The sequence below is a fragment of the Ambystoma mexicanum genome, chromosome 13 (assembly GCF_040938575.1).
Source record: "Ambystoma mexicanum isolate Mex_15411 chromosome 13, UKY_AmexF1_1, whole genome shotgun sequence".
Taxonomy (NCBI): domain Eukaryota; kingdom Metazoa; phylum Chordata; class Amphibia; order Caudata; family Ambystomatidae; genus Ambystoma; species Ambystoma mexicanum.
The window spans coordinates 833,528,892-833,556,044 of NC_090938.1; the positions used below are offsets into that span (position 1 = coordinate 833,528,892).

The 27,153-nt window shown below is 48.3% G+C and overlaps 1 protein-coding gene across 3 annotated transcripts in view; it reads right to left on the reverse strand.

Moving 5' to 3' along the window:
* Positions 1 to 27,153, reverse strand: part of LOC138522087 (major histocompatibility complex class I-related gene protein-like) — a 301,035-nt gene that overhangs the window by 159,717 nt on the left and 114,165 nt on the right. The gene's annotated exons all lie outside the window — the stretch shown is intronic.

Below are 27,153 nucleotides of genomic sequence, written 5' to 3' on the forward strand. Positions count from 1 at the left end.
AGACCACCTGTTTCCACTGCGGTCTGTCCGTGGCCGAAAGCAAAATGACAAAGGAAGCCGCGGCAGTGTAGTGAGCCCTGCGTGTGAGGAAGGACAATTAAGACACAAACACACTGCCGTAGCGAGGGTCTGGGTGCCAGTTTTGCCGTTGTCTGGCCCACGAAGACCATCTAGCAAGTGTGGGCCCAGTCTTCACAGAGGTCCGGTCGGAGCAGGAAAGTGACTTGTTAAAATCCCAGCGGATAAGGACTGCCTGTTTCCGCTGCAGTCCGCTAGCATCAGATGGCTGATACATACACGGAACCGCCATAAGGTAAAGGCCCTGGCCCGGTGGAGACAGAGCTGAGCGGAGAACCAGTTCCCCCTAGGGTCCACCCTCAGTGCATGCAAGGCGGGAGGAGAAACAGCTGCGAGGTGCAGGCAGCATTATTTATAAGCATAAAGCGAACATCCAGCTCCCGACACGGTCTGCCCGTATGCACAAAGGCCAGTGTGTAGGGGAGGATTGGGAACACATGCACGCTGGGAACAATAGATCTGACGCAGTGGTCCATTTGCCTGGTCCCGCTGTGGTCCAGCCCACAAAGTAACATTAAGGATATAAGCAGCGTCACTGTAGTAGACGCTAGAACGTTGATACTCGGTTTGAGACACTGGAGGAATCTGCCACGCTGCAGGCAATGGCGCCGCATTGAGGGGAAGCCATTTCAACAGTCACACAGGGTGAGCACACGCTGGATATTCGTAGGCCGCTGCAAGTCCTGAGGAGGCAGAGGGGCACATATGGGAGGGGCCTAACCAATCAGCTACGAACAGAACGGCTAATACAGATGTCATGAGGAAGGCTAAGGTGGTTCACATAATATAAGCTGGGCTGGAACAGAGCCCTGTGCCCGTCTTCCGGTGTTCATTCCCTGAGCCATATGTTGGAGCAGTAGAAGGAATTACAGCCCGAGGGAAGGGCAAGTGGGTTGTGATTAAGGGCAGCATGTAGCCCCTGGCCATCAACAACAGCTAAGATAGACGAGAGGGGTCTGGCCACAGCGGTGCAGAGTAGCTGCGATATTTGTAATTGCACACAAGAGGCACAGAGGAGGGCACAGCATCACTTCCTACATAAGCCAAATAATTACAACACAAGGCTCTGGTTGGAGCCTTCTGGCATAACCCAGCCTCAGCACCGGAGGAAGAGAGGTACCACAGCTGGTCCCTTGACCTGCTCAGCAGGTAGTACCTGGCTGGAAGTGGTGCGAAGGAGCCTGGTTGAACCAAGCACCAGAGCATGCCAGTAATCCAATGCATTGACTTGTTACAACAGCAGAGACTGTCACCCTCAGTGAATGGAAGTGGCCTGGAGGAGCAGTGTTGGGAGGGCGTAAACCAGGTGAATGCACAGGAGTGGAAGGAAATATTGACACGCTGAGACCAGACAGAAAGAGGCTGCTTCGTCTGCGGCATAATAACAATAAGCACACGGTTGAGACACAACATCAGTATAATGAATGCCCACCAGTGAGCGAGCCGCTTAGACGTCATAGCCTCAGTGGGTGGAATCGTGACACCTAGTGGGGGCGAGCAGCAAAGGTGGCATTGAGCCAACACTAGACCCTGGACACATGGTGATAACCCTCAAACTAGTTATTAATCGAGGGAAGGCCTGCACGTATAGGGCAGCTCAAGGAGACCAGTACAACAACAAAGGAGAGCAGTCATGGCATCCAGGACTCAGGTAAAACCCGACAACCCACTCTGGACAACTTCACCAAGTCTGCAAATCCAGCGGAAATAGATGGCTCACGAGATTAGACCCCACAAGAAGAATCAACACACGAAGAGAGACTGACAGGTACTGGAGGCCATTGCGGTACTGGAGATTGCACTGGAGTCCAAAACGGATGCCATTACCCTGGATGTAAACCTCCTACGGCAAGATGTTCAATCACTGGCGGAACGCATAGGGGTGCTTGAGAAAGAAGTCGCGACGCATGCAACCAGTCTTCGGGATACCTCAAGTGATGTCAAAATCTTACAACAGCAAGTGCAAAACCTAATTGGAAGAGTTGAAGATGTAGAAGGGCGAGCCGGATGTAATAACGTACGTACACATAAATGGACGTCCGGAAGGCAAAGGCGGCTTCAACCCCACTAATTTTATTGAAAACATGCTGCTTCAGGAAATTGGCCCAGGCAACCTCGCTCAAGGCTTCACGGTGGAGAGGGCACACAGATTCCTGGCAAGAAGACCGCCACCGGGTGCCCCACCGTGACCAATAATAGCCTGCATCCTGAATTATAAGGACAGAGAAAAAATCCTGGAATACTTCCGGAAGGGGGGGTACGATACAGAAGGAGTCCGCGAGCATCACAGCATATCCAGATTACGCGCTGCAGGCGCAACGACAAAGAATTAACTTTACGGCGGTCAAGATTACGTGAAGGAAACTTCAAGTATATGTTACTATATCAGGCAAAGCTGAAAGTGGTACACAAAGGCAGGAGTGTCTTGTTTGATAATCATGATGAGGCGCATAAATGGATGGATGCCGACAACGTACCGACTGAAGCGAAATACCTGTCTGTCACAACAGATAACACTGAGTAATGCAAGCGAAATCAGAAGAGAGGCAATCAGCTGAAGACGTCTGATGACTATGTGAGGGATCCTCATTCAGGCATTATTACGGTGGGGAACTAGGGAGTTTACAGTGGGACCCATTCGGGAGGCACACTATGGAGGGACGTCCTACGCCCACGTGTGGATTTATCCACTGATACCGTTGTTGGAGTATCCACCTGCTGCACTTCTAGCGGACTATACATCAAGGCAGGAGTTAGAAGCAGGAATGCCTGAGCACGAGGTATTGAGCTGGGCAATTGTTGGGAGGGGGTGAGTTGGAGTTTTTAAGGGGAAGTTAGCCTATAGAACCGCACACAGGATATATACTATTCACACCGGACTGTCAAGACAAACTACATCCATAATTTGGGATGGGGGACCTTAAAATAGTCTCTTGGAATGTTAGAGGGTTCAATAGTTTTATTAAACGAAATAGGGTCATGCAATTTTTAAGGCGCCAAAACATAGATATTGCAATACTCCAAGTAACGCACTTAACTATGGACAGAAAAGCCACATTGGCTAGAAAATGGAGTGGGTGGACCTGATCTTGTCGTACTCAACATTTGCAAGAGGAGTTTTGATATGGGTGGCACCGCCAGTCCCATTTAAAGTACTGCAAACCGTTAAGGATGCAGAGGGTAGAATGGTTATAGTACAAGGGATGGTGGAGAGGAGAGAGCTTTGCATTGTTGACACGTACGTACCGAACCAAGGTACGGCCAACTACTTTAGGTCACTGTACCCGCGACTAGCCAGGTATAGGGATGGCATGCTGATATGGGGTGGGGTCTTTAATTGTACTCTGAACAGCAAGTTATGCAGGTCTGATGACAAGGTGGTGCAACCTGCACCGGCAGCCAAAGCCTTGAATACAATACTGCAAGCATTTACGTTGTCAGATGTATGGAGAGCCTTATACCCACAGGCTCTGGGATATTCGCACTACACTGCCCTTAAACAATTGTATACCAGATTAGATTATTTCTTCACTGGGGCGGTGACACTAGGAGAGTTTACAACAGCGGAATATAAGAGTATTGTCGGATCATGCCCCCTTATTTGTCATTTGGCAGTATTCCCCTCCACCCCCCCCCCCCTCCCAAGAGCACACATCCCAACGTGGAAACAGACGTGAATCTCTTAAAGATGCTATATTTAGGAACGCTTAAGGAAGAGGCGGGGGGTCAAAGACTACTTCAGGAATAACACGAGTAGTGTGATTTCAGATGGCACATTGCGGGAAGCATTCAAGGTGGTGATTAGAGGGACAGCGATAGCCACGGCCCGGGGTACGCAGGCTACAGTGGAGGGATTTCAGCAGGGCAGAGGCCAAACTTGAGGCCTTGGGCAGTAAGGAGGAGACAACCACAGAACGGGCCCAGGAAGAAGACAGATATGCAGAAAAAATGTATGGATTATTGGGGTAGACTAGGTAACTTAAACTATAGCAAATGCATAGAAAGGCAACACGCAGAAAGTGATGAGCTGAGACTGTTGCTGGCCTGGCTTTATAAGAGCAAGTTTAAAAGGGACCGGATACGGGAGGTTAAAGGGAGCAACAGAAATACCTACACGATGCAAGAAGGTATTAATAGATGTTTTTATGATTATTATAAGGAGCTAAATGCAGAGACATCGATGACGCAGCAAGCAGAGATTGATGAAGTGATGGAAGAGAGACCTTCTCAAACTAGGGGGCAGCGGCAGTGAGCAGGCTTGAAGCACCTATAATGGCAGAACTAGAATACACCATAAGGGGGTTGCCAACTGGCAAAGCTCCAGTAGCAGATGGATTACCCAGCAAATTTTATAAAGAGTGTATTGCGGATGTGGTACCCTCGCTGTTGTAAATGCTTAATGAAGCGTTGGAAACAGGCATGTTGCCAGCGTCACTAAGGGAATCTATAATTGTCCCATTGCTGAAGCCCAACAAGCCTGGGGACTAGTGTGACTCTTATAGGCCCCTATCGTTGCTGAACCAGGATGGGAAGATACTCACAGCCCTACTGGCCAATAGGCTCAATCCGGAAATATCTAAACGTATTCATCCGGACCAGTCTGGATATGTTCCAAATAGAAATATTACATGTAACATCAGGAGGCTGCACCAGATCATAGACTACACCCAGGGTAGTATGAATCAATATGTGGTGGCTTCACTGGATGCAGTTAAAGCATTTGATTTGGTCAGGTGGCCATGGCTGCTGACAGCACTGAAGGGCTTCGGTATGGGGCCAACATACATAGTGGGTGCAGCTTCTTTACAGTAGTCCGATGGCCAGGGTGAAGACCAGCGGGTGTATCTCGGATCAATGGCAACTAAGTAAAGGTGCCAGGCAGGGGTGTCCGTTGTCTCCTATGCTAATTACACTGGCCTTGGAGCCGCTGGCTATATATCTTCGTAAAGAATATCAAGACGCTGGCATAACTATACAGGGTACTGGCCATCTGCTCTCCCTGTATGCCGATGATATGCTCCTATTTTTACAACACCCTGAAATTAATCTCCAGTATATTCTAGACGTGTTGGAACGTTACGCAGGCACTATCAGGTATTACAATTAATGCTCAGAAGTACAAAAGGGAAACCCCTGGACAGGTTGCCAACACTGCCAATGAAATGGGAGATAGCCACATTTAGATATTTAGGGGTAGATATTTATCATGACCCTAAGACAGAACACTTGCAAAATACGTCGAAGGCGGTGGACAACATAGAGCAATACATGTGGGGAAGCTGCCGCTTTCGCTGATGGGGAGAGTAGCGTTAAAGATGGTGCTGCTTCCAAGGCTACTCCATTTCTTCAAAAATGTGCCATACAATATACCCCGAAGCTTCTTCAGGAGGTTAGACACAATAGGTCATAGCTTCCTATGGCGTAACTCGAGATGCCGTATGGCCCTTGCTAAACTGCAAAAAACTTATGCCCAGGGTGGAATCAGTGCTCCGCACTTTGAGGCTTAATTTCTAGCGTGTCAGTTACAATTCGTGACAAAGTGGTAGTCGGATGTGCAGTCTCAAGACACCTTGCTATTGCAGCCATAGTGTGCCCCATTCTTTTTGAAGGAAGCACTATGAACCGTTGAGTCACCCACCCTTGATCCCCCGTTACTTATGAACCTGGGCAGAGACATGGGGAGAGTGGTCCGCTTTCTGGATATAGATTTGCCGTCTTCCCCCTGCAGCCCCCCCTCCCAAGTACCATTGGTGTCGCTAAAATGCAAAGATTCACAACTGAGATTAAAGATAAGGAAATACTGGGAACCGATGGGGGTGGTGACGGTGGAAGACCTACTGCAGGAGGGAAAATGTAAGGATTTTGTTACACTTGCCTCTGAAACAGGCATACATGCCAGTCAGATCACACATGCAGCATTACTCCATTGGGTGCAGAGTAGATGGCCCACCCTCGATGGGATATTACAAGAGGATGAGATCATAGAAACATTGTACGATATTTCAGAAGTGGGGCACGAGGTGTCACAGCTATATGAGCTGCTAATGTCACGACCAGAAGACATGTTGGCGCAGATCAAGCTTAGATGTGAGGCACACCCGCAGGTGCAACCGACAGATACGTTATGAGGTGGAGCCCTAACATACCATAAAAAGGTTTCTTGAAACGCTAAGCTCCAGTTGATCCAACTATGTCACCATAGGGCGTACCTGACGCTGGGGAAAATTGCCAAGTTTAGCAGGGCGACGGAGCAAGCTGGTCCAAAATGTGGGACGATTGATGCAGATTTAATACATATGTGTTGGTGTGTACAGAGATTAGGCAATTTTGGGAGGAGATAGCTTGTACCCTTGCGGGGTATAACATTAGATGCGAGTTCGCCAGCAGCTTGTATGCTGGGTATTTTTGCACGTCCGAAGAGGGAGAGACATGTTAGTAAATTGAAGAACCTAGCATATATACTGGCGAAACGTAGAATTGCTGTGGGCTGGAAAGCGCGCAAAGGACCAGCGATATGTCTATGGTGGAGGGCCCTTCAGAAATGGTCAAGGGTAGAAACCGCATTATGGCATGAAGCGGCACGTAGCGTGCAAGATGAACAAAGTGCATCCCTAGATTCCTGGAAGCAACTGGTGCAGAGTTTCGAAATAGGGATTGCCTTCCTGCCACAGGTTCTACAGGCTAAATATAATGGAACAATAAAAATGTACCTGGGCGAAATGAGATCAGAACATCTGTACACATTTAAACAATACCAAGTATTGTCAAAAAATATATATTTATTTATAAGCAATTTACACAAATATTTATTGTTCTGAACATCCACATTTAAACACCACCATTCATTCCATCATTCATTCACAATCTCACTATACATGTGAATATTCCACACTTTTAGTACTAAGACCACCTAGAACCAATATATTAACATACATTTCAACACCTTTTGGTGATTACAGTAAGTGTTAATACAAAAACAAATAGCATATTGCTTATTTGCTGTAACTCAACATATGTTTCGGTCGTCACAATAGGCCCCTAATAAGCCAGTAAATATAAGCGACGTTCAGGAGATGGATGGTTCTGTTGCAACCACTCCGAAATGTCAAAAGGTGGAGGATGTCATCAAACCTCAATCTACAAACAAACAATATACATAACATCAGAATTCCGATCTCTTATTTGTTTAGACACAGATATTTCTTGTGTGTATATCTCAGTTTATGTGTATACAGATTGGCACTCACCTCCACGTGAATTAATGGAGACGCGCGTCAACGATGGACTAAATCCTGCAGTGGTGCTAGATAACTCTGCGCCTATACTGCAACGTAAGAGGAGGACAAAGCATCTTAGTAAGCCTGCCCTATAAACAATACACCATTATATATATGGTATGGACACACTATCTTACCTGATCAAAAATTCAGGTATGGGGGTGTCTTGCGTCTTTAGTCAATAAATTCAAAGAGGAAAAATCCCTGTTCTCGCCTGAAATGCAACACAGAGACTCAATACTCAAATATTTTCATCTTGACAACACTGGAGGTAATCAAAACCTCCTATCAATTCGCCTCACCTCATGTGGCCGAGTCCAGATATGTTCTTATTCTGGTACCCCAGTTTTTTCTCACTGCGCGATGGTTCCAGTTCAATGTTCCTGAAGGGATACATGGAACTAAACGTCATGCTCATATATCTAACTCAGAACATTGTCAAGGTTTTTTTAATGCTGCTGTCTCACTCCCCTGCCCCTCCCTACATAAAGTGTTGTGGAGGAAACAGATAAAAATTCCCTTCATGAACCTTTGTACAATCATGCTGGAGGTCTATAACGACCCCACTCTCATATTAGGCTTTTCTGACCCTAAAAATAATAATAATAATAATGGGTTGGCGTGCACAGTGACTGCCAAACAGCTTATAATGCTGATAAAAAACACACAACTGCAGCCTTAGCTGGGCCGCTGCCTTAGCTGGGCTCCATGGCTGTTCAAACACCTTTATACGCGTGAAAAAGGGAAAAGCAGACACATCCCGCATCTATTCGCATGCACTGTGCACGCTGATTGTCAGCAGAAATGGAATTGAAAGGGTCGAGTTTACCCTCGCACTCTCTCTCTCTTCAAAACCTCAAACAAACTGTGTGAATTTAAACACTCAAACACGCACACACATTTTACTTACCCTGGGTTCCTTCTCTCTTGTCCTGCACACACACCAAATTTCGTGCTGGTTCCTGGGCGTGGCTTCCTTAAATACGCCATCAACATGGTGAAAGGACTCTTGTGCCCTAGTTCCCAGAGACCTCTGGACCATGTAGTCCCTCCGTGTGTAAAACATTTTGTAAAGCATTTTCTTTTTTTTTTTTCTTTTTTGAACCAAATAGTGTTTGTTTGATAAATCTGGGGAAACAATGCAGCGTGAAGGATGAATTACCTAACCCTATGGCGTGCTTGCAAACAATAAATGCTGCTAAACTCTGATTGTTTCTGTTGGTGGATAAGACTGTTAAGCCCCAGCTCCCAGTGACTTTGGGCATTGTAGGCCCTTCATAGACAAAAGTTTTTTACATAAACAAACAATTTGGATTTTAATACCAGTACAGCATGAGGGATGTTACAAAAATGCATTACCTCACCCTCTTTCGTGCATAGACCAATGGGTGCTTATGCTGCATAATTGTTACTGTTGGTGTATGCAGCTCATTACAACATCCGAGGTGATCCTTGGGTATAGTTAGCTATTCTGGGTCATGGCCACTCCCCCTCAGTTCATCCTGGATCATGGTGTGATCTAATGTGCAGGTTACTTCCATGACTCACTATTAGACACAAACGCCCTTCCCCCTTAAAGTGGCAGGAGGCGCATTCACCAAAACCAATATTGTAATATTCAAATATGGGTAATCCAGAGTCCAAATGTATGTGCTGACATGCCATGCCCTTCATATATATTTATCAGATGGCATGTATATCCAAAGTTCACCAGATAACTGATATAAAACAGAGCTCAACCAATAAGAGAAGAGACCATGTCTCTTATCCAGTTACCAGTTTGTTCCATTCTATGGAAATATTCAAACCATTTTTAACTGAGTCCAAAGAGTGAATCCATCTTTGTTCCAGTCTGTGCAACATAGTGGACATGTCGCCTCCTCTCATGGGGGTCTTGATGGTTTGAAGTACAAACCACCTAATGTCCTTGTCTGTGTGCCCCAATTTAGAGAAATGTTCAACTAAAGGTTTGTCTTGCAATTTGTTCCTTATGCAGGAAAGATGTTCCGATATTCTCTGGCGTACCTCTCTCATAGTTTTTCCTACATATACAAGATCACATGGACATTGGATAATGTATATGACATGTTTGCTCAAGCAATTGGTGTGATTTTTAAAAAACCACTCATTCTTGTTGCCATATTCAAATGATTTTTCCGTAGAGGTAAATTGACACGCCACACAATGGCCACATTTGTGATGTCCCATAATGGGTTTCAAATCCCATTGGTTCATCACTGTTTTGTTATCTTCTTGTTCTTTGTATGTGTGGACCAGTTTTTGTCTGAGATTCATGTTGCGTTTAAACGCGAACATTGGTTTCTATGCCAAACTCCCTGTGCATTACACCAGATGGCAATTCTTTTTAACACTCCTCTTGATCAGATTGCTTATTGGGGAAAATGTAGACACACAGATCAATCTGTTATTCTTTTCTTTGGTCTTCGTTAATAAACAGATCTCCCGATGTGTGTTGAGGGCTCGTTTATAGTGTTGTTTCACCAGCTTTTTTGGACACCCTCTATCCATTAGTCTGTCCTTCAATTTCACGGAGTGGTTCACAAACTCGTTTTTTTGTGTGCAATTTCTCCTAATACGGAGAAATTGACCATATGGTAGATTTTGTTTGAGGCCTCCGGGGTGAAAACTCGAGTAATGTAGGAGTGTGTTTTTGTCAGTGCTTTTCCTATGTAATGTTGTTTCCAAGTGATCTTCTTTCTTTTGGATCACTAGCTCCAGAAAACTTACACTCGCTTTGTTCCACTCCATTGTGAACTTGATGTGGGGATCACATGCATTAACCCACATTTGGAAGGCCACCAGAGATTCGATAGAACCTCTCCACACAAAGAACACATCGTCTATGAACCGTTTCCACACTCTCAAGTATCCCCCAAACGGCTGTTGTTTCAAAGCACATGAGGGTCCCAGTACAAAATTATGTTCAAAATCAGCCATATATAAATTTGCCACGTCAGGTGCAAAGGTGGCATAATACTTACCCCTCTGAGTTGTTTGCATAAACTTTTCTTAAAAAGAAAAAAGTTTTCACACATGGCCAAACGCGCACATTCAAGTATGAATCCCGTTGGTGGATTTAATGGTGTTTCTCTTGTATCGAGGATCTTTCTTAACACCTCCAAACTCTGCATCTGAGGGATGGACGTATACAATGATTCGACGTCCATCGTCACTAAAATGTCATCTGGTTCCATGGTGATACTTTCCAGAATGAGGAGCATATGGCTCGTATCCTTTATATATGCAGGCATTAATTCAACAAATGATTTCAAAAAGAACTCTGTATATATAGATAGGGGCTCTAACAATGAGTCAATGGTGGGTGCTCTGCATTTTTATGCACTTTTGGAAGTACATAAAATGCCCCTTTTCTTGGGTGAACCTTACATAGGAATTGTTGTTCTTCCTCACTGATCCATTCTTCATTCACTGCGTGTCTCATCAGATTTCTAATTTCCTCTTGTAGAGCTTGCGTAGGGTCACAATCTAATTTTCTGTATGCATCCCTGTCTCCAAAGAGCCTCAAACATTCATCTTTGTACTTCTGAATATCCATCAACACGATGCCACCCCCTTTATCGGAAGGTTTAATAATTCTAAGGGGATCTTCACAGAGCATTTTCAATGCTTCTCGTTCGTCTTTATTCAGGTTATCTTGATGGAAATTTTTCTTCTTGATAGCCTCCTGCACTTGTTTCCTCACAATGTTTTCAAAGGCCAAGATTTTGGGGGGGCACACGTGTATGGGAGGTGAAAAATGTGATTTAGGTTTGAGCCCTGTGACGTTTTTTACTTCTTCACGTTCTTTCCGCCCATCTTTGTTGCCTGTTGATGTACTCGGTAAAAATACCTCAAAATAATGTTTTAATCTGATTTTTTGAAAGAAACCTTGTAATTCCATTTCACACTTGAATGGATCCACTCTCGCTACTGGGACGTAGGATAAACCCTTAGACAGTAGTTTGAGTTCAATATCAGTCAAGTAAAGGACAGACTAATGGATAGAGGGTATCCAAAAAAGCTGGTGAAACAACACTATAAACGAGCCCTCAACACACATCGGGAGATCTGTTTATTAACGAAGACCAAAGAAAAGAATAACAGATTGATCTGTGTGTCTACATGTTCCCCAATAAGCAATCTGATCAAGAGGAGTGTTAATAAGAATTGCCATCTGGTGAAATTCCCAGGGAGTCTGGCATGGAAACCAATGTTCGCGTTTAAACGCAACATGAATCTCAGACAAAAACTGGTCCACACATACAAAGAACAAGAAGATAACAAAACAGTGATGAACCAATGGGGTTTGAAACCCATTATGGGACATCACATATGTGGCCATTGTGTGGCGTGTCAATTTACCTCTACGAAAAAATCATTTGAATATGGCAACAAGAATGAGTGGTTTTTTAAAAATCACACCAATTGCTTGAGCAAAAATGTCATATACATTATCCAATGTCCATGTGATCTTGTATATGTAGGAAAAACTAAGAGAGGTACGCCAGAGAATATCGGAACATCGTTCCTGCATAAGGAACAAATTGCAAGACAAACCTTTAGTTGAACATTTCTCTTAATTGGGGCACACAGACAAGGACATTAGGTGGTTTGTACTTCAAACCATCAAGACCCCCATGAGAGGAGGCGACATGTCCACTATGTTACACAGACTGGAACAAAGATGGATTCACTCTTTGGACTCAATTAAAAATGGTTTGAATATTTCCATAGAGTGGAACAAAGAGACATGGTCTCTACTCTTATTGGTTGAGCTCTATTTTATATCAGTTATCTGGTAAACTTCGGATATGGAACGAGTTACTTACCTGTAACTGTTGTTCTCCAGCATGGGTCTGGCATGGATTCACATGCTCATGAATATTCCCTGTCGTCAGGCTGGGAATCCTCGGTAAAGAAAAAATCAGTATCAGTTTAGTTTCTGATCTGTCTTTCGTAGTAGTAACCAATCACTGATCTCTGCGTCATACTGACCACAGCCAATGACTGCCCTCTACCTAAGCCCCGCCTCTGGCAGCCATCTTCAGATTTGGTAGCACGTGAAGTGGCAGTATGACCAAGTGAAGAGCCGCAGAGGGGTAGGCGGGAGGGTTTGCATGTGAATCCATGCCAGACCCATGCTGGAGAACAACAGTTACAGGTAAGTAACTTGTTCCTTCTCCAGCATGGGGTCTGGCATGGATTCACATGCTCATGAATATAAGAATAAATAGCAGTACACACATGCACAACCACGGGGGGTGGCAAAAGGCTCAACATTAAGCAATACAAAAAACTCAACATTAAGCATCTCTTACCTCCTCACCAGGCTCACCTTAAGCGAACAGGTTGCGCAGCACTGCTTGGCCGACCCTGGACTCCTCCCTGGAATCCCGATCGACGCAGTAGAATCTCGTGAAGGTGTGCGTCGACCTCCACGTAGCAGCCCTGCAGATGTCCAGCAGGGGCACACCAGATAAGAACGCCATAGTAGCAGCGATCGCTCTGGTCGAATGGGCTCTCGGACGGCCTGGCAGCGGTCGGTTAGCCAACCGGTGACAGTGCATGATGCAGCCGGAGAGCCATCTGGAAATAGAAGACTTCGAGAGAGCCTTCCCTTGATTCACACGTCCAAAGTTCACGAACAGCTGTGATGTCCTCCGGAAATTCTTTGTGCGGTCCACGTAGAACTTCAGCGCTCTAGCCACATCCAGCGAGTGCAAAGTCCTCTCGGCCGGCGACGAAGGAGACGGGAAGAAAACAGGTAACATCAAGGGCTCGTTAAGATGGAAGTCCGACGGCACCTTGGGCATAAAGGAGGGGTGCGTCCTAAGCACCACCCTCGAGGCATGGAAAGTCAAGTACGGTGCTTTGCAGGATAGGGCCTGGATCTCTCCCACTCATCGTGCGGAGGTAATGGCCACCAGGAACGCAGCCTTCCACGACACAAACTTCATAGGTGCGGAGTGCATCGGCTCGAATGGGGGCCCCATGAGCCTGGTCAGCACCACGTTCAGTTCCCACGCCGGGGCCGGGGCCTTCACCGGCGGGAACGACCGGAACAGTCCTTTCATAAACTCTTACCAGTCGATGGGACCACATGGACGTCCGTCCTGTGGTTCTGGTATATCTGGAGATCGCCGCCAGATGAATCTTAATGGAGGCATGGGCTAGCCCAGCCTTTGCCAGCGATAGCAGGTACGGCAGCACTTGAGGGGCCGTAATCCGTAGGGGGTTGATCTTCTGTGCTCGTCACCAGATAGAGAACCTCTTCCACTTATGACTGTAGCATTTGAGAGTCGAGGACGCCCTGGCCTTTGCAAGAACCTCTCTGCAATCGGCCGGTATATCGTAGCCTCCAAACTCTAGCGCTGCAGGAGCCAAGCCTGCAGGTTCAGCGACGCCGGGTCGTGGTGGAAGATGGCGCCTCCTTCTCTGGAGAGAAGGTCCGCGTCCGCCGACAGCTTGATGGGAGGGGACGTTGACAAGTCCAGAAGGTCCGGGAACCAGATCTGCCTCGGCCACGCCGGTGCGACGAGGATCATCCTGCACCGGGACCTCTTGAGCTGGCTGATGAGTCGAAGCAGCAACGGCACCGGAGGGAACGCATACAGGTATAGGCCGTCCCAGGGGAACGAGAACGCATCGCCCATGCTTCTCGGCTGGGGAAACCAGCTGGCGAACCTCTTGCACTTCGAGTTGGTCGCTGTTGCGAACAGGTCGATTTGGGGTTTGCCCCATCGTCGGAAGAGTTGATCCACCTGATCCTGGCGCAGTTCCCACTCGTGACACGCGCGCAGCTCCCTGCTGAGCGAGTCGGCGATGGTGTTTCTTTCTCCTGCCAGGTGGAAGGGAACCAGGAACATCCCCTGGGCGACCGCCCAGTGCCACAGATCCTGTGCCTCCTTGGATAGGGCTGGGGATCTGGTGCCTCCCTGCTTCCGTATGTAAAACATTGTCGTGGTGTTGTCCGTGAAGATCCGCACCACCATGCCCTTGAGCGACGGGAGGAACGATTTGAGAGCTCAGAACACCGCTCGGAGTTCCAGGACGTTGATGTGCAGGAGCCTCTCCTCCGGGAGCCAGAGGCCTCTTGCGTGGAGATCTCCAGTGTGGGCGCCCCAACCTTCCAGGGAGGCGTCCGTCGTCAACGTCTCCTGGTACGCCGGCGTCTGAAAGTCCTTGCCCGCCGTGAGGTGCGCTGGAACGCCCCACCACTGAATCGCCCGCCGGAACACCTCGTTGAGGGGGACCCTGTCTTCGAAGGTGCCCGTCGCCTGCATCCAACGGGCGTCGAGAAATTCTTGAAGAGGGCGCATCCGTAGTCTGCAGAGGCGCACCAGGTAGATGCAAGAGGACATCATCCCCAGGAGGGACTTGATGGACCTCACCCCTGGCCACGTCCGTGGCAAGCAGGTGCTGCACTTTGCCTAGAATGGTCTTCGTCCGTTCCTCCGATGGGGCCGCCAGGCGCCTCACTGTATCGAGCTTTGCTCCCAGAAACAGGGCCACCTGCGACGGCACCAGGTGGGACTTTGGGCAGTTTATGGCGAATCCCAGGTCTGTGAGTAGCTGGACGGTCCTCGGAGTGTGTTCGACGGCGAGTTCCCTCGTCCTTGAGCAGATGAGCCAGTCGTCCAGGTAGGGGTAGACGTGAATCCCCTGCAGGCGCAGCCACGCCGCCACTGGTGCTAGGCACTTGGTAAAGACCCTGGGGGCCGACTTCAATCCGAACGGCAGTGCTCTGAATTGGTAGTGGCGTCCCTGGACGACGAACCTGAGGAACTTTCAGTGACTTGAGGATGGGAACGTGGAAGTATGCATCCTCCAGGTCCAACGACGATAGAAAGTCACCTTCCTCCAGCTGTCCCAGTACGTGCTGGAGGGTGACCATCCTGAACTTTTGTGATCTGATGTATCTGTTCAAACGACAAAGGTCCAGGATGGGGCGCCAGCCGCCTGTCTTCTTCCTGACGAGGAAGTACCTTGAGTATACCCCGGAGCCCCGGAGCATCTTCGGGACAAGCTCGATGGCGCCTTTCCTGAGCATCGCCCGTACTTCCAACAGCAGTTGCGGGACGTGATTTTCCTTCATGGCCACAGGTGGAACGTGAGAGCACTTCTTCAGGAATTCGATAGAGTGTCCTCTTGCCAGGGTATCCAGCACCCAACGGTCGGTGGAGATGGACTTCCACACGCCGACGAAGTTCGTCAGCCGCCTCCCACCGGGGTGCTTCGGTGGGGGCCCGAGACCACGGCCGGTTCAGTCCTGCTTGGAGGTGGTGGCCTTGCCGCCCTGGCCACCGTGCCGACAGCGGCGAGGCGCTCCCTGCTTGCCGCGACCCCTGTAGGCCTCCTGAGATGAGGAGCGTGCCGCCTGGCGGTAGGACGACGAGCCACTGCTGGATCCCTTGGAGGCACCCTGTCTGCCTCCGGAGCTCCGAAAGGGCTGTCGTTGCTGAAGGGCTCCTAGGGCACGGGCCGTCTCCGTGTCCGTTTTTATGGCTTGGAGGGATTCGTCCACCGCCTTCCCGAACAAGTTGCTGCTGTCGAACGGCATGTCCAACACTCTGGTCTGGACGTCCTGACGGAAGTCGGTCGCCCGGAGCCAACCCCGTCGTCGTAGACAAACACCAGTGCCCAGCTGGCGGAACCCGGTATCAGCAATATCGGTTGTCACCGTTATGGCGTGGTCCGACGCCACCTCGCCCTCTTGCAGTATTTCCAGAGCCTCGGACCTCTTGTCGTCCGGCAGGAAGTCCAATATGGGGGCCAGCTTAAACCAGAGCTCCCTGTCGTAACGGGCCACGATCGTCAGGGCGTTGGCCGCTTTGATCGTCGTCGCCGCCGACGAAATGACCTGCCGCCCCATGGCGCCCAACTTCTTTCCCTCGCCGTCTGGTGGGGAATTCGACTTCGAGACTCCTGACCCCGCCGCTTTCTTCTTCGCCGCCGCCGAGACGACCGAGTCTGGCGTTGGCTGGGCCCTGAGGCACAGGGGAGCGGTTTCGGGGACCCGGTACTTCTTCTCGTACCGGTCCCGTTTGGCTGGTGCCGTGGAGGGGTTCTTGAGAACCGACAGGCCCTCCTCCCAGAAGTCATCGATTAGGGGCACCGCGATGACCGTCTTCCTCTTGGCCTCCCGGCGCTGGTTGAGGAAACCTTCCTTTTTCTGCTCCTCCGGGCAGAGCTGGAACGATTCGGACGCCCTGGCGATCATGGCGTGGAATGAGCCAATCTCGTCGGGCGGCGAGGCCCGTGCGACGGGAGACGGGAGACCCGTTCCGTCGTCGTCGCCGTCGCCCTCAGAACCCGTCGTCGAGCCCAACGCACCGTCATCTCCCGACTCGTGGGAGGATGAGGAGGGAACTGTAGGCCTTACGGGGGCGAGCGGAGGAGAGGGTTGGGTCCTCCGTCGTTTGTTCTGAGGACTTCCCGACGGGCCAGGTTGCGGGTCCTCCGGCCTGGGCCGTGGGAATCTCGTCCTTATCTCAGAGCATAACGACTGGATGGCAGACAAAATGGCCGCCGAGCCATCCTGAGGCCTAGGATCCGGCTGCGCCGGAAGGGAAGGCCGCTCTTCCTCACCATTGTCGTCTTCCTCCGTTATCTCCCGAGGATCTTCCTGACGGGATCGAACCTTCTCGAATTGGACTTCGAGGTTCCTCACGGCCTCGGTCAGTTCCTCCTCCGAGGCTGACTCCGAGCTCGAGGAGGGCACCGTGCCCCCCCTCGCTTCTTCCATCATGGCGGCCACGACGATCGGCTGAAAAGAGGATTCCCTCCTTGGCGGCAGGGAAACTCTAGTCCCGGAGGCGGTCTCCGCTGGCGGTGTCTCTGCCGGCTTGGCCAGAGTCGCCGCGATAGCCTCAATAGAGGCCTTCGCCTGCTGGGTAGGGGCCTTCACCACCTTAGGTGCGTCCCAGGCCCTCTCCTTCGGGGGAGGGGTGACGCCTCGCTCCCCCTCTTCCGAGATCGGACGGGGCTTCTTCCGAAGCTTACCCGGGGTCTCGGACTTCCTCTTCCCCGAACCGGAGCGTTGGCTCGTGGTTGACGGTGCCGGGGAAGGTGCGCCCTGCCTTGCGACCGAAGAGCCCGACCTTTCGGCGCTCCCGGAGCCAGCGGACTCGCGGCGCTTGGCCTGGTGTTGGGCCCCCGTCGCCGGGGCGCCCGCACATGACTTAGAAGCCCGCTCGGACCCTTTCTTCTTCTTCTCACCCGTCGAGCCCTTCTCCAACCAGCTTGCGAGACGGGATCGACGGTCCCTCATTGTCCGCTCCGACAAGTTCTTGCAGAACTGGTAGTCCTTCTCTACATGAGTCTTGTCCCCATGAAGACAGTAGAGGCATCGCGAATGTTCGTCTTCCTTAAACACATTCTGCAGCCCGCATCCAGGGCAGCTGCGAAACAGCTTGGGTCCGGGTGACGAACTCGCATCCTGGGCCATCTCGAAATAGGCCGCGAATCTTCTGGAATCCCCCAAGAAGTTGATTAGATGAAATCTTCACCCTTGAGGGGCGTAGGAAAATCCCGCAACGGGTAGCCGTTAACGGGAGTAGAAACGGTGGAGCTTGAGGCTCGATTAACCGAAAAAATGTGAAAATTCACCTGAAAAAGCGCGAAACACGCAGTAAAAGCTCGAGAGCTAAGCACGAGGACTCCCAACACTTGAACGTGCGGTAAAAATCTGAAGATGGCTGCCAGAGGCAGGGCTTAGGTAGAGGGCAGTCATTGGCTGTGGTCAGTATGACGCAGAGATTAGGGATTGGTTACTACTACGAAAGACAGATCAGAAACGAAACTGATACTGATTTTTTCTTTACCGAGGATTCCCAGCCTGACGACGGGGAATATTCATGAGCATGTGAATCCATGCCAGACCCCATGCTGGAGAAACATGCCATCTGATACATATATATGAAGGGCATGGCATGTCAGCACATACATTTGGACTCTGGATTACCCATATTTGAATTTTACAATATTGGTTTTGGTGAATGCGCCTCCTGCCACTGTAAGGGGGAAGGGCGTTTGTGTCTAATAGTGAGTCATGGAAGTAAACTGCACATTAGATCACACCATGATACAGGATGAACTGAGGGGGAGTGGCCATGACTCAGAATAGCTAGCTATACCCAAGGATCACCTCTGATGTTGTAATGAGCTGCATACACCAACAGTAACAATTATGCAGCATAAGCACCCATTGGTCTATGCACGAAAGAGGGTGAGGTAATGCATTTTTGTAACATCCCTCATGCTGCACTGGTATTACAATCCAAATTGTTTGTTTATGTAAAAATCTTTTGTCTATGAAGGGCCTACAATGCCCAAAGTCACTGGGAGCCGGGGCTTAACAGTCTTATCCACCAACAGAAACAATCAGAATTTAGCAGCATTTATTGTTTGCAAGCACGCCATAGGGTTAGGTAATTCATCCTTCACGCTGCATTGTTTCCCCAGATTTATCAAACAAACACTATTTGGTTCAAAAAAGAAAAAAGAAAAAAATGCTTTACAAAATGTTTTACACACGGAGGGACTACATGGCCCAGAAGTCTCTGGGAACTGGGGTTCAAGAGTCCTTTCACCATGTTGATGGTGTATTTAAGGAAGCCACGCCCAGGAACCAGCACGAAATTTGGTGTGTGTGCAAGACAAGAGAGAAGGAACCCAGGGTAAGTAAAATGTGCGTGTGTGTTTGAGTGTTTAAATTCACACAGTTTGTTTGAGGTTTTGAAGAGAGAGAGAGTGCGAGGGTAAACTCGGCCCTTTCAATTCCATTTCTGCTGACAATCAGCGTGCACAGCGCATGTGTCTGCTTTTCCCTTTTTCACGCATATAAAAGTGTTTGAACAGCCATGGAGCCCAGCTAAGGCAGCAGCCCAGCTAAGGCTGCAGTTGTGTGTTTTCTATCAGCATTATAAGCTGTTTGGCAGTCACTGTGCACGCCGACCCATTATTATTATTATTATTTTTAGGGTCAGAAAAGCCTAATATGAGAGTGGGGTCGTTATAGACCTCCAGCATGATTGTACAAAGGTTCATGAAGGGAATTTTTATCCGTTTCCTCCACAAAACTTTATGTAGGGAGGGGCAGGGGAGTGAGACAGCAGCATTAAAAAAACCTTGACAATGTTCTGAGTTAGATATATGAGCATGACGTTTGGTTCCATGTATCCCTTCAGGAACATTGAACTGGAACCATCGCACAGTGAGAAAAAACTGGGGTACCAGAATAAGAACATATCTGGACTCGGCCACATGAGGTGAGGCGAATTGATAGGAGGTTTTGATTACCTCCAGTGTTGTCAAGATGAAAATATTTGAGTATTGAGTCTCTGTGTTGCATTTCAGGCGAGAAAAGGGATTTTTCCTCTTTGGATTTATTGACTAAAGACGCAAGACACTCCCATACCTGAATTTTTGATCAGGTAAGATAGTGTGTCCATACCATATATATATAATGGTGTATTGTTTATAGGGCAGGCTTACTAAGATGCTTTGTCCTCCTCTTACGTTGCAGTATAGGCGCAGAGTTATCTAGCACCACTGCAGGATTTAGTCCATCGTTGACACGCGTCTCCATTAATTCACGTGGAGGTGAGTGCCAATCTGTATACACATAAACTGAGATATACACACAAGATATATCTCTGTCTACACAAATAAGAGATCGGAATTCTGATGTTATGTATATTGTTTGTTTGTAGATTGAGGTTTGATGACATCCTCCACCTTTTGACATTTCGGAGTGGTTGCAACAGAACCATCCGTCTCCTGAAGAAGGTCGCTTATATTTGCCGGCTTTAATTAGGGGCCTATTGTGACGACCGAAACATATGTTGAGTTACAGCAAATAAGCAATATGCTATTTGTTTTTGTATTAACACTTACTGTAATCACCAAAAGGTGTTGAAATGTATGTTAATATATTGGTTCTAGGTGGTCTTAGTACCACAAGTGTGGAATATTGACATGTATAGTGAGATTGTGAATGAATGAATGGTGGTGTTTAAATGTGGATGTTCAGAACAATACATATTTGTGTAAATTGCTTATAAATAAATATATATATTTTTTGACAAGACTTGGTATTGTTTAAATGTGTACAGATGTTCTGATTTCATTTCGCCCAGCAACTGGCACAGGACTTGTTGGTGTCTGGCATGGGGTGCAGCCCGGGAGGGGCGGGGGAGGGAGTGTCCCACCCAGTGAAAAAAAGTTATTGCAATGCATAGTTTGGGACAGACGGTCGAATAGGATGAAATACAGTGGGTGGGATAGGCTGGAGTGGGGGGGGGGGTAGACAGACACTATTGATGCACAATGTTATGGATTATTGATGTCTAAGTTATTTTGTTGTTTGAAAATCAATACAAATACATTTTTTTTAAAACACTTTAAACGTTACATCAACATTATTCATTTATATATACAAAAAAACAAATGAATCACACTAGGTTATGCAGCAACTAATCGTAATATCAAGCACAATTTCAGAATCAGGTCATTCAAGCAGCAATAATGCAGGTAAGTACATTCTTTTTGTACTAAAACATTTCCAGCACACAGAGTGACAACAGTTAAGGTCAGAAGTAGAACTTATGGTTCACCATACAATACTGAGTTACGAGGGGAAAAGTGTTAGAGTAAGATAGGACACTGTAGCACTGTAACAATGGTCTTTTCTCCAAGAGGGATTTAGGAAGTATTTTCCCCAGCAAGAAGAGTAAAACATTTAAAAGCTTCATAGGGCACAAGCACTGCCAAAGCCAGTAGGGTTCAGAAGGGATGGCCTTAGGAAGCCAGGACAGCCAGTGTCAATAGGACAGTTCTACTTCTGATGCAATCGTCTTAGAAAAAGTTAGTTGAACAGCATTGAAGAAAAATTCAGGAGCTCAAGTGAGCCTACCTGACGTGCACAAGCTGTTAGGCCTGCACAAGGGAATTGCAGTAATTCAAAAGGATAGAAAGGAGCACTCCCCAAGCTAGGAAGCTCTAGATTTAGCTAAAGGTGGTTAAACCCAAAGCCCCCACACTACCTTAGAATTGAAGCAGATGTTCCAGCTGAACTCCTTGATGCAGCGATGCAGACCCTTGTTCCCGGACCGTGGTGGTGGGGACATAAGGGACGACATCTGGCAGGCTTCTGCAGCAGCACTCTCGAGAGGGACTCTGGAGTAATGGATTCCAATAGCTCTAGTTGGAGTTTCCTTGGTCCCTCGTTCCTGGACTCTGGGGAGGGGACTCTGGATGAGGAATTCCTGCTTCTGGAGGTCCTTGAAGATGCCCACAAAGTTTTGACTGGATTTGTTCTCGGGAAGACACTGCACTCGTCAGTGGTCCAAGTACCCCGGGTATTGGGAAATTGAAGCCCAGTAAGGTCGCAGCAACACAAGGGTTGGCCCAGAATGAAGCAGGTCTTTAGGCTAGTTGGTCCCACCAGCCTAAGGGACGAAGTCGTCCTTGGCAGAGCTTCCCTGTCGATGGGATAACAGGGTCAGCACAGCTGCAAGGCTTCACCAGAGCTTTCACGGTCATGGAAGGTGCGGCTGGCTTCTCTCTGCGTCTTTTTCGGATTTGATGTTCCAGTGGTCGACTCTGCCTGTAGTTCCAAAACACTCACCTTCTATGCAAAATCCAATTCATTCACAGCATTAAGCCGTCAATCGTACGGGGGCTTGGGGGTCATCCTCTAGGACAGCCACCTGCCAGCTGGAACTGGTTTCGGCCAGGCATGCCTACAAACACAGGTCAGTGAAGTTTTGGGCTCCTCCCTCACTTCTTGCCTTCCCAGGCACACTGGAGCCTGGGAGGGCTTCAGGGCTGAAGCCCATCAAAGGCAAAACACACAATGGACTCAAACCTGCTCTAAAAACGAGAGTAAAAGCCCAGAAGGGACTAACAAACAAGAAATGGCTAAAAAAGAAGACGGGGCCATTTTGGTAAAATGGTCACCCATGGGTGCTGTACTGCAGCTGAAAGAAAGAAAAAAAAAAAGCGAACAAAAAAAAAAATCAGCCTCCAGATACATTGCACAAGCAGTAAAAAGAAACCACTGCCACCAGCCATTCAAATTAGTGAGAGAGAAGTGGGATAAGGATATGCAACTCCCCCCCCACCCAGCACTGCACATAAGGTGGTGTGTGCTGGACCCACAAAGGGAAAATGTAAGTAAGGCAAACGTTGTCCTACTATTCTTGGCAACTGTAGTTCACACAAGAAAATTTATTCAACCATTTAGAGGATTCCAAGGTGCTGTGTGCCACTAAATAAAAAACGCCACTGCTTCTGAATCTGACACAAGTGTGTGGAGGGTCAAGAGAATATCATGTGACAGATCTCTGGAGGTGCCTGGGAAATAGGGTTGCTGTACCCAGCGCCTATGTCGTCCCTGCCCATGTCGTCGGGACCCACATCATCTACGCCTGTAGATGAAATATTCGCGTCTTGGACTTCTTCCACTCCCCCGAACCCTTTTGTTTGGGTCCTGAGGTGTCGACCTGGGGCTAAGGGACAGCATCCTAGTTGCCTGGGAGGAAGAGCCACTGACCGCCTTCGGGCCACCCTGGGGCAGGTCAGCCCCTTTCACCTTCAAAAGGGTGGCCGCCACCAGCTTGACAGATGCAGACGTTTTAGCCTATATCACCTGGGCCTTCATGGGCAGGTCGCCCACCTTTTCCTGTTGCTTGGCCTACTCCGGTTTCTCCCGTAGCTTCCCCGGGGTAGCTGACTTTCTCTTCGACAAAGAGCTGGAACGATGGCTGGAGATTGAGACCACTGGAGATGATGAACGCGCCCTGACCGTCGCGGGACCACCTTGCGCGGCGACCCCGACGGAACCAGACGCGCAGTGCTTGGCCTTGTCTTGGACTCCTAAGGATGGGGCACCCTCAAAGGACTAAGAAGCCCGCTCTGGCTGGCTGGATCCGGAGGAGGCATGCCCCTGTGAACCACACGGGGCAGGGGCCTTGGACTTGAGCCATGCAGCCAGCCTGCTGTGCCGATCCTTCATTGTGCGCTTGGTAAAGCCATGGCAGATCTCGCAATCTTCCTCCTTGTGCATCGGGTGAAGACAAAGGCACTGGGAATTCTTGTCCTCCATGAAAACATTCTGTTAACCGCAACTGGTGCAGAGCCTGAAGAGAGAAGCCCCGTCTTTCTCCTCCGACATGGTCCGTTGTGTGGTGTAGGCCAGATGGCCTTCTGGAAACTTCGAATTAGAAACACTCGACGATTCTGCCTTTGAGGGGCATTGAAAGATGCCGAAAAACGGATCCTTGTTAGTCGGATGAAGAAACGATAGAGCACCGGGGCTCGATAAAACAAATAAGAATTCTCTAGCAAAAAAGTGTGAAAAACGCAAACATCTCTAAGAGCGAAACAAGAGGACTCCGAACACTTGGATGTGCAGTAAAAATCTGAAGGTTGCTGCCAGAGGAGGGGCTTAGGGAGAGGGCAGTCATTGGCTGGGGGCAGTATGACCCAGAGCTCAGCAATTGGTTTATAGGAGAAAGGCAGTTTGTAAACGAAGTTGAAACTATCTTTTCTTTTACCAAGGATTCCCGGCATGACAACAGGGAATATTCATGAGCATGTGAATCCATGCCAAACCTCATGCTGGAGAAACGGGTTTAGTTAGCATACACATATAACAGTGATTTATTGGAAGGAAAACAGTTGGTTAGAGTTATACAAGTAGAGCTTCGAGTTTTAGAGGTAGTTTCAACAAAAAGCAAGTCTTTTAAAGTCCAATTTGCAACCCTAGCTAAAGGCAGTTCAGAGAGGTGTAAAACGTCTTGCAAAGTGGTAGAAGTCAAAGGTCCTGAGGATACTTTCTAGTCTCTAGGAAGGAAGATACAACAAGGCTAAACCAACGTCGGAGACCCTGTAAAAGGACTCGTTAAGGTGACACAAGCAGCGGCTTGAGGAGGAGGTAAGGTTCCATGTGTTTATAATGACAATATTTTAAACAATACTTTAATAATGAAAAAAATACTAATTATTTTTTAGTTGGGTTCCCTCCCGCCCCCAAGTACCCAGTTTCTACAGCCTTTTTACCCTCCCCCCAACCCTTTTAATCCCTTACCCCACACCCCATATATACTTATTAAATAAGTCATTTTTTTCCCCGTTATTCAGCTGTCGTTTAAAATGTTTTAATTATTTTCCGTTATTAAACACTGCATACCGTAGGTAAGAGGGGGTTGTTCTGGGCACCTCTATCTGCACTCCAACGCTCTGGAGCGACTTCACGGATCAAGGTAAGCAATACCTTCTTCCGCACAGTACCTTTGGTTAGAAGAAAGTGTTCATACTGGATGCTCCGCGATGTTGTCGCTCTGGACCAGACCTCCGGATTCTTTGTTCTGATGATGGAAGGGGGGACAATGCAAGGGACCACTCAGCAGCATTCTCGAGGGAGGACCTCTGGCACAGCTTTCATCAACTTCTCTGGTCACTCTGTGATTTTGCCACCTTTTCTGCAGCACCAACAATGGATGCGATTCGCCCGATCAATCTTCTTCAGATCCTCCAGTCCCACACTCTGATGAGAGGGTCTGGGCAAGGTAGATTGAGTCTCTGGAGTGCCCTTGAAGGCTCAGCAAAGTCTTCGACGGATTTGGCCTTTCCACGACAGTGCACTTGGAATGGGCACCTACTACAATAACAGAATTAATAATGCACGCTCCAATACCAGCAAACTGTTTAAAATCTTAGCAGACTTTCAGGATACACCACCTACCAACCATGATCTAATAGAAGACTCTACGTGGAGTAAGGAAATCCATAATGGATTCCGTGCTAAAACTGCAGGGCACAGACAGACCATTAGTAACATCCAGTCCACATCACAAGGATGCAACATTCAAGTTAACACCTCCCAGGACTTGCCCCCTGGATCCGACAACATTCCCCATCTTCTTTTCTCTCACTACTCAGAGGAACACGTCCTCAAGATCATACGTGACCTGAAACCTACCTCATGTCTTGACGATTGTTGTCCAGCAGATGTCTTTAAAGATTCCCTGGAGCTATTAGTCCCTTGGATAACAAACTCATAAATCATCATTTGACGAAGGTGTGGTTCTGTCCTCCCTCAAGGAGGCATGGATTGCACCCCCCATTAAAAAAGGCTAAAGCAGATCCATGCATTACCAGTAATTATCGATCCATTACCAATGTGCTATTTGTCTTTAAGATCATGGACAAACTAGCGTACCTACAGCTACTGAAGCACATTGAAGATTATCATATCTTGGATTTCCGCCAGCATGGCACTGAAACCGCCATACTCGACCTTAAATCCACCTTGGATGACAGAGGTCATCCCGCCCTATTGATGCTTCTCGATCTCTCCACGGCCTCCGATCTGGTGGATCATTCTCTACTAGTGACAAGGCTCAAGGAGATCGCACATTGCTCCCACCAGGCATCTTGCTGGAAGGCATAATTTCTTGGCCCCCGGAGTGCCTGGATGGCAGTTGGTGGTGAAAGCTCCGTACCCGTTCCTCAAACATGTGGCGTCACCCACCTTATTCAATATTTACATCAGACCCCTGCTTGACTTATTTGACGCCCTGGGTGTAGAGGACAAGAATTATGCTGATGACACCCAAGTCGTCCTTGAGCTAAGCGGGATGTATGAACAGGACCTGGCCGCCATAAATAAAATCTAAGACGCAGTCCAAGCATGGATGGCAAACAACTCCCTTGCCTTGAACTGTGACAAGACCGAGCTCTTGATTGTGGCCCTTCAAATTCATCTTAACAGACTGCCCCAGCCTACACCAATTTCTGCTTTGCGGGTAACATCATCAATGTGTCCAAGAAAGTCAAAACACCAGGGGTTATTCTTGATGACAAGCTCACTATGGGACTCCATGTCTCTTATATTCGATCTTCCTGCGGTCCCATCTCCAAGCTAATTACATCCGCCCATTCCTCACCATCAAGAACTGCGCACTACTTACAACTGTGCTTATAAATTCCAGACTGGACTATTGTAACAGCCTTCTAGCTGGTACAACGCGATCAAACATTCAAGATCTCCAAGTTGCACAGAATAGTGCAGTGCAGGCTATTCATGGGATTCCATGCACTCACATGTCCGATGCACGAAGGACGTCTGACTGCCTGTACAACATAGGATCACGCACAAGATCCTGACATTATCATTCAAATGCCATACCAACGCCTGTCCCACATACCCAAAGGATCGGGTAAAGACACATATCAGGGAGACAGCAGCCAAGATACACGCTGGTGCATTTTTTTGGAGGTACATCATTTGACGTTCAGGCTCCCCTTCTTTGGAATGCACTCCCCCCGGGCTTATACGCCTGTCTGGGAACTTGCCATTATTCAAGAAGCAGATGAAAACTATCTGTTCAACCTTATTCCAGGTTACATCCTGTACCTCTCTTTATCCGGCCTAATCGCTTAGCCTGCCCACTGATCTTTGGCGTCTTGTTTGTTTGTTTTGTGTGCGCTCTGAGGCCCAAGGGCGTGTGGCGTGCAATAAAAATGTAAATAAATAAAAATACCACGTGATTCATGACTTGGAAGAACGAGGTGTGGCTTGACACGTTCACGTTCGTGCAATGTGCTTTCCTCTGAGCCTGTTTGCCTGCTGCAGCAGACGTGCGGAGGCAATGAGTTGTCACGAAGGTGCTAGTCAATCACAGAGAGCGCCAGGAGAGAGAAGAGCCGCAGGTGAGCTGCTGCCGCCGCAGGTGAGAAAGCCTGTGGGGGAAACCCGCGCATTTGGAAC